Source organism: Mercenaria mercenaria, chromosome 2 (genome assembly GCF_021730395.1).
Source record: "Mercenaria mercenaria strain notata chromosome 2, MADL_Memer_1, whole genome shotgun sequence".
Taxonomy (NCBI): domain Eukaryota; kingdom Metazoa; phylum Mollusca; class Bivalvia; order Venerida; family Veneridae; genus Mercenaria; species Mercenaria mercenaria.
In genome coordinates, this window is record NC_069362.1 from 45,240,965 (window position 1) to 45,254,208 (window position 13,244).

The 13,244-nt window shown below is 37.0% G+C and overlaps 1 protein-coding gene across 4 annotated transcripts in view; it reads left to right on the top strand.

Annotated features, from left to right (window-relative positions):
- Window positions 1-2,091: 2,091 nt before the first annotated feature.
- The window catches only part of LOC123562175 (ATPase family AAA domain-containing protein 5-like), a 47,777-nt gene continuing 36,624 nt past the window's right edge, over window positions 2,092-13,244 (top strand). The window contains exon 1 of one of the 4 annotated variants that reach the window (XM_053536489.1): window positions 2,092-2,287. The gene's annotated coding sequence lies outside the window, so the exon portion shown is untranslated. Of the gene's footprint in view, window positions 2,288-4,438; window positions 4,613-13,244 lie in introns of those variants that run through there. The other 3 variants (XM_053536490.1, XM_053536488.1, XM_053536491.1) reach the window with 3 other exon arrangements.

Genomic DNA, 13,244 nt, shown 5'->3' on the forward strand with positions numbered 1-13,244 from the left:
CATTTCTTTGAAAAGTGCACTGCTTTAAATTGGATTTTTTAAAAAAATGTGACATTCACACATCTAAATTTTCATTTTACGTTTCTTGAGTGTAAAGAACATATGTATAAGATAGAAAATCCAATGTGTATTTCAACACAAGGTATTATGAAATAAAGTATGAAAAATGTACACATAATGCAAGTTATTACTGACACTGAAAATTCAGTGTAAATAAAAGGCAATAATTCCAATAACAGTGATTGCACGTTTAGAATAAAAATCATTTTAACAATTTTTTGTAGTTATTGTATATAAATATAACAGTAAGATCAGCTTCCCTGAGATGACAATTTCATTATCATGACATTTGCAGATATTGTTTGTCAATAAAACCAAATTGTCGGGTTTTCACTATAACTGCACGTGGTTTATCACTATTAATAATAATACATAAAGTAATAATAACAATAACATTACAAATTTGAATGATTACCACTACTATAATAAAATCAATTATTATTATACTACATTCACAGAATGATTTTTTTTCAACTCCATTGCACACATTTTCATGGTCTAGGGGGACCCATTGCCCACTTTCTCCGAGCCGCCGGTTAATGCACGTCTCGAGAAGTCACAGGGCATTGACAGAACTATGTCATAATTATATTTGCCGTTTTCTGTCAGTGTCCCGATTGAAGCCGGCGGGAGTGGTCCTAATAGAAACCATTTGTGTTGAAAGGAGGTACCTTCTTGGCGACAGCCTGCAATTAGACGGCATGGAGAGAAGACCCCGAGCTTCCCAATCCCTACGCTCAACGTGGGGTGCGGGAGGGGAGGGGCACAACACCGCCAGCGACAGCGGCAGCCAGCACTTGCGGCTTCGACCGCCCTTGTTAGGGCGACCTTGCTACACCTTTGGTATTTTGTCACAGCAATCATGTCTCGGATCTCTGTCGTTTATGGTCTCATTGGCCCTGACAGTGGCCCACTTTATGTTTCAAAATTATTTGGATTTTTTGGCTAATACTCTTCGGAAATTGCGTAGAGGTAAATTCTCTTCACCATTGTGCATTTTAAACAAACCTACTCTTGATTTACTTTGTCAGATGCTTTGCTAAAATCTAATAGATTCAGGTCAACCTTTTGTTTGTTGTACTCTGATCTGACAAGCATATTTAGTTGGATTACACATGAAACTATGTTGGAGATGGTACAGAATGCTAAGGTTTATAGGGCGTTTTATAATTTATGAGGACACTATATACTCCATGGGTTTACAGAGTAAATATGTAAGGGACGTGGAGCTGTAGTTGGTTGGGAAGGTATTAATCTATTATCAATAGATTTCTGAAGGATAATTGCAAGGATTGGTGACAGATCCTATTGAAATGTTTTATGTATGATGTGCTTGATCTCGCCTTGCCCGCATGCCTTTTGGGGGTTAAGGTTTGATAGTAGCCTTCTATGTCATGAATATTTGGCATTCATAGGACTTTTTGACTGCTCTATCTCAGTGGAGAAATTTGTTTTTGAACAGATATGTCTCTGGCAATAGGGTACTAATTTAACGAGAATTTTCGGCTAAATAAAGAAAAATAATTGCTTGATTAGAAATGTTGCTTTTGAAGTTTCATAAGCGTCGAGTTTTCTTGTATTTTAAGGGTGGTAGGGAAGAGGGAGTACAATTCCTGGAGTTTGGTTTTGATGTTAGGGAGGCATCAGGCTGGTTTACCTTCAAACTATCTTCAAAGTCTATTTTTGATATACCTCATTTATTTCTTCAGGCTGGATATTTAAGGTCAAAGAAATATTTACGATAACATGATCAAATCAAACCGAGCTTGCAATATTTTCGTTTTTGTTGTGTTGAGCGACCTGTAGAGTTTCCGCTTTTTCTATTTTATTTGATTTCTTAATTTTTTTAAAGGCACTATCACACCTTCTGATTATATTCTTTCAATTTTGGTTTTCCGAGGGGATTTCTAATGAAAGATATCTTACCGGAACGAATTCTTTAAATTGGTTGTTTAGAGTAAATGACATTTTCTCCCATTAATTCTTTGTTGATAGAATGGAATATTTTTCCTGCTTTAATATTTCCTGGTAGAACTTATTTAGTGACTGTATAAGTCCTTCTCAGTTTGTTTTCTGTATAGTGGGATTTTTCGAGGCTTTTGGTAACGAAAACGAATTTGGCAGAACTATTTATTTTGACGGGTCGCTGATGCCAGATAATATGTCAACCTGACATAAAGTGGGATTTGTTGTGAAAAAGAATCTAGGACATTGTTTTTTCTAGTAGGTACGTTTACCATTTACAGGTTGTTTGCATCATTTAGAATCTCAAGGATTTCTCTTTAGAATGCCGAATGTTTACAGTATGAGGATAGACACATTGTATCCAAGTCCATTTTGGGCGGATTCAGATCCGCACCCATGCAGACATTTGAGTATCTTTTATTTACTTTAGCACGTGGGGTTTGTAGTATTTACCATTATTAACTGTGTGTTCCCTACCAGGTCAACCTTAATCAAAATATTCTCACAGTTAGATCGAAGTTCGGTTTTTTTGACGATAATGCAGTCACTACCCGCTGTGAAAACTCTGGCACCTGCCTGTTTGACACGGTCTCTTCTGAATTTCTACATCTGGTTCAAAGATCCCATTGGTGTGATGTTTAGATTTTAGATTCAGTGCATATTATGATATCAGGCTTTGTTTAGGAAGCTAGGTTACTATTTATATTTCTTTTAACTACTTATCTTCACTTGATGGCTAGTATTTTGATGGAACTTTTAATGTTATTTATTATTGCTAATTTGGAAAAGAGAACCATCAGTAGAGTTCGATGGATAAGGCTTTCAAAGGGGCTTGTTGTTTAAAAGGCATATAAGCTTGAAATTAAATCAAGCTGATATCTATATTTTCGTAAATAGTGCATTTCCAGACAGTCGACTCCCGCTCTTGTAGCTGTACAGACCTCACTCTAAATTATTCACCTAGTCTTTACTCGCTGCAGTGAATTGGTGCATTTCACGAAGATATTTGTTGTTTACCTACATTTTTAATCTGTTTCTAGACTCTAGACATGCCTGTTAGGGATTGTCTAGGGATTCTCACGTATTTACTTAAATTTTGTTGAAAATGAACTATCAAAACTTAAATCTAAATTGTCCACAGATACCAGTCAGCATTCGCCTGATTGTTAATATTTTCTTTCCAAATGTAAATAACCGAGGAACACCAAACTTTGATAAATCACGAGAAATCGAACTGGCACAAAATAGATTAGACAAAACAGCGTTAAGTTAGGTTTTGACAAACTTTTTTTTTTTAAATAATAAGTATGGGATTTGTTCATTCCGCACATTTGATAACCTATACAGGAAGATCGATACATTGAAAATTTTCATTTACTTGTGTCTCTTAATGGTCCATAGGAAGGCCTAATTGAAATATGAAACAAATTATTCAGTGCCGATTATTTATTGTTAAATAATAACATAGATAGGTGCATATGGTTTGTCATTTCATAAAGTTTGTTTTTAAACAATTCATTTGTTTTTTTTCTGTCGAATGTCCAATATAATTCATTTACATTCGTTAATATATATATATAATATATATATGTTATATATATATATTATATTATCAACTTTTTATCTGTATCTGTATGTTTTACAGTGTAGGGCCTGTTACAGCTTCGCACACTGGAGGGAGGCGCTTAATCGTGAAGAAGGGCAGGCTTGAAGCCCTCTGTTGTCTCTGCGCGGACCACCCTATCGTCCAGGTGGTTCCATTCAATTACAGTTTTCACAAAAAATGAATTTTTCAATTGTTCAGATTTACAATGCTTAACACTAAAACCTCTGGTATTGTTTATTACTTGGTATTCAACAATGTTTGACACATGGAAGTCACTATATGATTTTGCTCTGATTTGTCTTTTACGAGTTACAGTTTGTAGGTAATCCGATGGGTTTATAGCTGGCACCAGACCCCCGGCCACTTTGTAGAGAAATACTAGTCGACTGGTTCTTCTACGATCCTGGAGTGGAGTTAGTTTGAGAGATTCCAACATATTTGTGACCGATCCTTTTTCTCTAGACCTGTAGTCGCCGGTAATAAATCTCGCTGCCTGACGCTGGATACGTTCTAACTTATTAATATCGCCTTCTAAGTAAGGGTCCCAAACGATAGCACTATATTCGAGAGTTGATCGTATTAAAGCTAAGTAGGCACTTTATTTTGATATAAATACCCCTAGACACTTCCTTTTTAATTTAATTTATGTACAGCACAGGCAGTTTTCTTCTATATAAAAATTGAGACATTTAGAAGTTTACTCATGTAATATGAATAAAGAAGGACATCTGTTCAGTGGACGTAGTGCCTAAAAGTAATTTGTGTTCGAGTGTTAGTAGGGACGAATTGCTTGGTACGAAAGTTTTAAATAACGAATCCAAGATGAAAGCGGAAGTTCATAAGGCTACAACTTCCCGCCAAGTTTAAGGAAATTAAACAAACAAAAGAAGGTTTCATAGCGATTTTTTGTATATTTTAGTCTGAGATCCCACATATCAATGTTTCTACCTTTCTCGAATGTTTGTGATGATAAAGTTGTAGGTAATATGTTGAAAACTGTCCGGAGTACAGTGGTACTCGACATCACTTTTTTTGGATGAAATAATTTATATTTGCATTGTTATTTTTAGCGCTAGGTCATATTAGAACATGACTTTTATTAGAAAAAATACTATAGGCTGCTTCTTTTTAATCCATGATCGTGTCCAATTAGAAAGTTGGAACTGTAAAATCGACCTGATAAAGAACCATAATAATTGGTGACCGAGCGGTCGGAGTTTGATTCCAATAATTTGCGCACATGTTCATAAAATCAGCGTTATAATGCATATGTAAAAAATGCACATCATCTGTAATGTAGTGATTGAGGTCGTAACCAGACATTCTGGTACGGTACTAAGCCAGGTTATTTAGCACTCTTCAGCATGTTCAGACTGGAGAAGTATTCAGCAAACACGCTTGCAATCACCGAAAAGTTGAAAGCATTGCTAGAATGGAGCATTTAGATGACCCTGACACTGTGCATCTATGTTAAAACTAACAACTGACGAGATGGCGCCAGCAAAGAAAGCGGCTGAGAAAAGACTTGTTTATAGCAAAAAAATCACAGTTAATATATAATTATGCTGTTTTGTCCTTGATCCGAGCCTCTTAAATCTTTTAGTGGTGTGCATATATTTGTAAACCTGTTCAATTAAATAAGTTTTGTTTGTTGTTACAAAAATATTTGCATTTAACAATGGATGTTAAGAATTACAATGTTATCATCTTTTATATGTACTTTTTTTGCACGAGACTCAAGGAGGTCAAACTCCACATCATTTTAAAACTTTCTCATCGATTCGAACCCTTTGTTTGGTAGGTCAATAAGTGTTAATGTTTGCACAGTCCAGGGTTCTCGCCAGGCTATTATCGCCTGTCGCGTGCGACATGCCTTCAGACTTTGAGTTGTATATTCGACATCCCTTATTTCCCCCGTCATCCCTTAATTGCCGAAGCGACATGTCATAAAATCATCCCAATAAACACCCCACGATTAATTCCATAGTGTATTCAAAAAGCTTCCACGTGCCACCCGATAGTTTAGGTAAAGCAATGCCAGTTAAGATAACCGATAAACCAATGACAGCTTCCTATATGTGGAACGTGTGACGTAAATTTCATCGTAGCTCCGCCTTTAAATCCTTTGACAGGCGGCATCTTGTGATGTGTACATGAAAGTGACTGTTTTCGCAAGTTTTAAGATTATACATGTTATTAGATATAATGACAGATGAAACAACAATTATCGTCCGAATGTTTTTCGCAATCAAGGAAAGACAATGTAAGGAATTAAGTCAAAAATTGTGCAACATGGTAAAATGCTTTTGAACAATTATCGCCGTAATATTAATGTTTTTCACATGTATGAAATGTGTTTTCTCAGGCGGAATATCGAAAAGACAATGCAAGAATTAATGTTTTCTGTCATCTCACCTCACATGAAGAATTCAACGCCCCGAGTGAGGCTCGAACCCACATCGATGAGGGGCAAGTGATTTGAAGCCAGCGACATTAACCACTCGGCCACGGAGGCCCCGGTCACAATTTCAGAATCCCTCCCAGCCACGCCAAATGGCCATTGATCCAAAATGGAAACCAGCGTTTCCCAGCAGGGGTTTTTTTTACGACTGGGGGAAGAGGCCCCAGCCTGTCATTGGGGGAAGAAAATAGCGCGCGACGAGCAGTTTTGGGGGATTTTTTCACTCAGGGGGGAATTTACAATTATGCATAATAAACACTTTAAACTATGCTTTTATTACATATTCTTGCAACTTTTAGCAACTATACACACTGTCACTTAGCAATAGATGGACTTGCACTCATGTTCACTTATCATTGTAACAAGGTGGGTGGGGAGAGTTGAAATGCTCAAATCATTGAATATTTAAAGGTCACATGCTTTTATTCACAAAAAATGCTTTAAAATAAGAGTTGCTTTTGCAAGAGTCATCATATTATTATTAAATGCATACTTTTGTTGGCTTTTTATTTCAATTGTACTAGAAAATCTTGTAAGAAAGGATAAAAAAAGTCCGAAAATCACGATCGTGAAAACGTGTGACAAATATGAAAAACGAAAGCAGACATTAAAAATTCTTGATAAAATACCCGTTTTAAATTTCATCTTTTCACCAGAACTATTCCATACTTATAATATCTGATTACTTAAAACATTTATATTTTATTTTGCTCTAGCAAAATGCCTCGGCAAAGATAATAAATTTGCGTAACGACTCCGGCTTATTTAATCGAATCAAGCACATAAAATAATTACTTTAAATTAACAACACATATTACACAATACAGCATAAGCTGTTACCGCTAATTAACAAGAGGTACAAACACGATAATCTGACGCTGCATTGTTTATCAATCATCTATATTACATACTGATGATAACCACGTGTCAGTCGGCACGTGGCGTGATTGACATCTGTCAGTAGCTTATTAACATACGACGCTCCGCCTACTGTCATACTTAAGCTGGCGTCGACAAACAGTATGAAGTTCACTGGGATTTTGATTGACAAGGGGCAGAGCTTTCGAACTCGTTACGCATCAAAGAGTATTACCGCGAGACAAGCAGACGCCCACGGCATATTATGTGCGGGTCAGATACGAGTTTTTATCGATTTTCGCTGGTCAAAACCGAAACCTCGGGTCCACTGAACGCTCTTCTTGAACATTTTTCTACTATTTCTAAAGGTTTTCACACCCATTGAAAATTGTGAAAGACAGTCTGCAATTGTGAACGGGTCCGATATTCGGTCGGGAAAATCGCTGGGAGTAATCTCCATTGCTTTGTTTACGATTTTGGAGGGGGGAATTTCGGACGTAGGGGAATTTCGACTGCGGTAGGGGAAATCCTTGGCTGTGGGGGAAATCCTCGGCTGGGGGACGAGGCCGATATTCGGCCTCTGCTATAGAATAAAAAAAACCCCTGCCCAGGATGACAGTCTCAGATTGTGTTGTTTTACATGTATGTACAACAAACAGTTGACATTTTCAAAAACTTAAAATGGATAAGTTTTCAGCAAATAAACTCCGCAGAAATACAGGGATCAGCCTACAAGGCGATTTGAGCGATATCGTCGCTTTAAAGTCGGCCACTTCGCCTAATTATCGCCTCCGGGCGAAATCCAAATCGCCGAGTTTTTCAGCGAGTTATTATCTGTTTACTTAAAGTTGCAAAACTTGATGCATATTCTAGATTAAATTATCGATAAATCCACAGTCAACCCCGCCTACTCGCCTGTCAAACTTCAGCCAATCGTAGCGTTAATATCTAACAGTGTCAATCAATAATATTGTAAGCCGCCGCCATTTTGAAAATTTTCAATCGGCGTGTAAAAAGCCGATAAACTTAACGAGAGCATGATTTTATGCAACAATTGTATATTATTCTTTCATTTTATTAAAGATTACTTCAAAAATTATTTCAATTACCATAATTACGGTCAATTTCTGTAAATGAACGGCTCGGGTACTGTGGATAAAAAATGATTTCGCGGACGTCAGAACTGCCGTACAAAATATTGTAAAAAGATCGCCATTAAGTACGAGTTTGGTATTATTTTCGAAAAAAATAATAAATAAATAAATTAAATGTATAAATCTGAACAAGTTGGTGCAAAAATCGGGCATTATAAAAGTACGAGAATCGAAACATTAATGAAAATTTTCACGCCGTTTTGATCGTGCACCTGTTAAATTTACGAATTTCGGACATGTAAATTTCGGATAAAAATTTAAAGGCGACTTTTTCATAGCTAAGTTTATACTTTATTTAGAAATTCATGCAGATGATAATGCAAGAATCAATTTCCTTAAATAATTACTGTTTATAAGTTACAGCTAGACCCACAGAAAGTGGATATATATAGGCAAGAAACTGAATGCTATGCCGATGCTTCTCCTTAAATTTCTCAACTTCTCCCTAAATTCTGTGGAGGGAGAAGTCACTTCTCCCTAAAATTTTGACCTAGGCTGATCCCTGAAATAGAAGACATAAACTTTAAAATACAAATAGATCTGTGTGCAGTGCTAAAATTGTGTTGTTTTATGTACAATAAATAGTAAATGAACATTTTTAGCAACTTAAAATTGATGAACTTTTAATTGTCATTCAGCAAATAACTCCATAGGATTTTTTTGACCTAATATCTTTTCTTGTTGTACATGTAAATGATGCTTATTAATCACTAAAAATACCACTATGTTTTTCACTCTGAAATGCACCAGAATGCACCAAAATGAGTTGTAGTAACACAAAATTTTCTGGGGTGACCCCCATACCCTCCATGCAGGAGGGGACACCCCTCCCGCACACCCACCCCTTTGCTCGTCAAAAAATATCCTTCTGCAACATGCCTTCAGAAAATCCTGGCTAGAACCCTGCAGTCTATTTCCATAAAGCAAATTTCTATCAAGATTGAATTCTTGTTCACTCGTTACAACAGTCTAAATATGCTCAGGATGCTTTTAATTTGAAATTTGGGCTCACAATATTACCCACTGTAATTTCCTTTTGAAATAAGCAATTTTCAATGCAAAATATTAAAACAGGTAATTACTCAATGTTTCAGTGGTTTCATGACTAATATTTTCCAAGGCATTTTAAAATGTAAATGACACAAGTTTCTGATGGAAGAACATGTTACACGAGCATGAATTTTACTAAAACACAAGGGCTCGAATCAGTGAGAAAGCTCGAATCGACTAGAAACAGGCCCGTGATTTGGGGAAAAAATAGCTCGGTATTTGGGCAAAGGGGAATAAAAATCCTGATGTAAAGTCAATTTTTGGGGAAAACTGCATGATTTAAAAGAAATTTTCTGAGGGGAAGGGGCCTATTAATGGCGCCTATTATGAAGGAAAAAAAACTCTGCTCTAGTTTCACTTTCAGTTATAAAATTGTTACATTTTAACTTACCGTAATTTTTATGTGCCCGAAGGGACATATGTTATACCCCCAGTGTCTGTCTGTCTGCCCATTAGCAATTTCGTGTCCACTCTAACTCTTGAACCCCTTGAAGGATTTCAAAGAAACTTTACAAAAATGTTCACCACATCAGGACGACATGCCAGGGGTTTTTTTTACGACTGGGGAAAGGGGCCCCAGCCTGTCATTGGGGGAAGAAAATAGCGCGCGACGAGCAATTTTGGGGGGATTTTTTTCACTCAGGGGTGGGGGGGAATTTACAATTATGCATAATAAACACTTTAAACAATGTTTTTATTTTTATTACATATACTTACGTCTTTTGCCGATGAAAAAAGAAGTTTTTTTTAACAATCCCCGTTTACCTCCGAAAATGACTCTGGTATTTTAGGTTTTTTTACGCTTGGTATCGGAACCGATGATGTTGTAAAACGGTATCGTAAAGCGTCAATATGAACTAACAGAGTAATCTCCCTTGCTTTGTTTACAATTTAGGAGGGGGGAATTTCGGACGTAGGGGAATTTCGGACTGCGGTAGGGGAAATCCTTGGCTGTGTGGGAAATCCTCGGCTGGGGGACGAGGCCGATATTCGGCTGCTGCTATAGAATAAAAAAAACCCTGCATGCTGAGAGCATTGTTCTATATGGTTCGCTTCAAGGTCACTGTCACACTTAGGGGTCAATGGTTATATGAGTGTGTTTCGTGTCCGCTCTGCAACTGTTGACCCCCTTGAAGGATTTCAAAGAAACTTGACACAAATGTTCTTCACATCGAGACGACATGCAGAGCACATATTCTTGATGGCTCGCTTCAAGGTCACTTTGGGTCAATAGTCTTATGAGTGTGATTCGTGTTCGCTCTGTAACTCTTGAACTGCTTGAAGGATTGTGAAGCAACTTGGCACAAAATGTTCACCACATCGGGACGATCTGCAGAACGCATGTTCTGGATGTCTCGCTTCAAGGTCAGGGTCACTCTTAGGGGTCAAATGTACTAGTTGTTAATATATGGTACATGTTTAGGTATCTTATGGCAGCATGTTAGGGAATCTGAATGCCACTGGTCATATATTTAGGTGTATGGTAATTGTACTTACATATTTTTCGTTTCCACTCCCATGACCTACCCGAAAAGAGCCGCAAGCAAAAATATTTTTTAGCAAGATCCAGAAAAATATTAAATTTTTCTTCTAAGTCGAATATTTTTAGGTTGAAATAGTTTTGAGACATAGATAGAAGTACAAATTTGTACTTGTATAAAATTCACTGTGTTTCTTATCAGCATGCCCATTCACGCACTGCAGTACGTGAATCACGCACAAAATATCAAATGCACGCATAAAAATCACTTGTTGGGGGTACATGCACGCAGAGATTCGGAACTCCAGTTCAGCTGCCAAATCGCTGTTTATTTCATCGCGCACTTGCCAATTGTTTGGTATGGTCTAAAACGCAGATCCGGTCCACGAACGTTATAATTTCGTTTCCATCACCGAATTCTCGGCGTAATTGTCAGCTGTATAGAGGGGTTTGGTAAATGTTTTAGTCGGACGTCACACGGGTCGTGTGCAAAAAAAAAATGGATACGAAACGCAAAAAGGCATTTTAGCTTTAATAAACTCAGCAAAAGGTTAACAGTATTTTATTTTTCGATATTTAACTGCAATTTTGATACATATTGCATATCTGTAATAGTTTGGGCATTTATCATTGATGGACGAATTTTACCAGTCTTCAGTTGACTGTATGTTATTTCGGACGAATCGTGTTCCGTTCACGAAATTGGGAATACATGAACCTTGCTGAAAACTTATTTATATTTAGTATAATATAGGGAGGGGTCTTTTGATTCAGAATTTTCTATCTTAACATTGGAAAAACATTTTACATTTTCTAAAATTGTCTCATCTGTTATACCCCACCCACGAGAGTTCTATATGAAAAAAAAACAAAACAAAAACAAACAAAAAACATGTAATATACAAATTTCAGTAGTTAAATAGAAAATTTTCAGATCTGCCATGTAGTGTACCCCCAAATTTTGAAGTGTACCCCTATTTTGCAAAAGCAGGGGGTACATGTACCCTCAACGTTAAAAATGAGTGGGCATGCTGTTCTTATCATTATTGTCAAAAGTGTTGTAATATTTCTTTGAAGTGTCGATAAACTGTCCGTGGTCATATTTGTTGAAATACCTTTTTACTTGGGGTTGCTTTACATTGTTTTAAACCAGGTGTTGAAAAAGGTGGGAAAAATTGATACACAGTCTGCCAGGTGAAACTAGAAAAAACATCGTTTGGCAACTTCTGTCAGTTATTCGATAGTTGTATGAAAATACTGAGACTTTGATAAGTAATGATTAAAGTAACCATAGGCATATTTTTGTAACATATAAAAAGATATTAATAATGCATGGGAAAAGTAGTCTGCTGTTTGATAACAGTTTATTGTTAATTTAGGCTTTATTTTCTACTTCAAGATCCAGATAGAAAATACACAATTCTTTTTTTGGTGGTAGGATTTATAACGATCAGTAAAGCCAAAATCGAAATTTGAAAGCTTTTTGGTGTTCAAGCTTGGCTAAATGCCTGTCCGCTTAGCTCAATAGAGAAAGCACATATATCTATGGATCGCAGGGTCATGAGTTCGATCTCCGGGTATGGAATATGTTCTCCGTGAAGATTTGATAAAAGACATTGTGTCTGAAATTATTCGTCCTCCACCTCTGATTCATTCATGTGGAGTAGTTGGCAGTTACTTGTGTACGGGTACAGAATCACAGACTTCTGGAAAGTTGGAAAAAATGGCCGGACATTTGGTCCAGCAATGCCTAAAAATCTGCTGGACCGAAAAAAAATATGCCGGACCGAAGAAAATGTCAGTGTACCGCATATGTTGTTTTTCTCCATCATATTCAAGCCAGGTGTGATTTTTAGTCCATTTCTTGTTAAATGTTCGGTCAACCCTCTTATTTTCATACATTTGTTTCCTTTCACTACGATTGTTGGGCATTAATTTACGTTTCGTTCCCGGTTCTGCCCTGGCATAATATGTAAGTGACGCCATTTTGATATGTTGTCTGAGATGTTGCGATTCTCGGGGGTATGATAAATGCCGGTCAGTCGGACCGCATCCGGATTAAGAAACCGCGGACCGCATCAGAATTTTTCCGGTCATGTCCGTCACACCGACGACTTTAGGGAAGTGCCCACCGTTACATAACTGAAATATTGTTGGAAGACTGCGTTAAACCCACAAAAATTCCTATCAAAATCGTTTATGAAGTTAAGTTCAGTGTTCCGCAAGGTAAAATATATAGGTCCTTTAGAAAGTGGAATGACATGAATGGAAAATTTGTCATAAACATATCAAAAGAGAAATCAAGCAAATACCAAAATAAGACTGTACATAGTCAAAAGTGGAATACTCTTGTCAAACTTTTGTCAAAACATGAAACATGTCATTATTTTTCAGTTATAAGCTTGTCTGCTTTTTAGCTCACCTGTCACAAAGTGACAAGGTAAGCTTTCGTGATCGCGCGGCATCCGTCGTTGTGCGTCCGTCCGTAAACTTTTGCTTGTGACCACTCTAGAGGTCACATTTTTCAATGGATCTTCATGAAAATTGGTCAGAATGTTCACCTTGCTGATATCTAGGTCAAGTTCGAAACTGGGTCACGTGCCTTCAAAA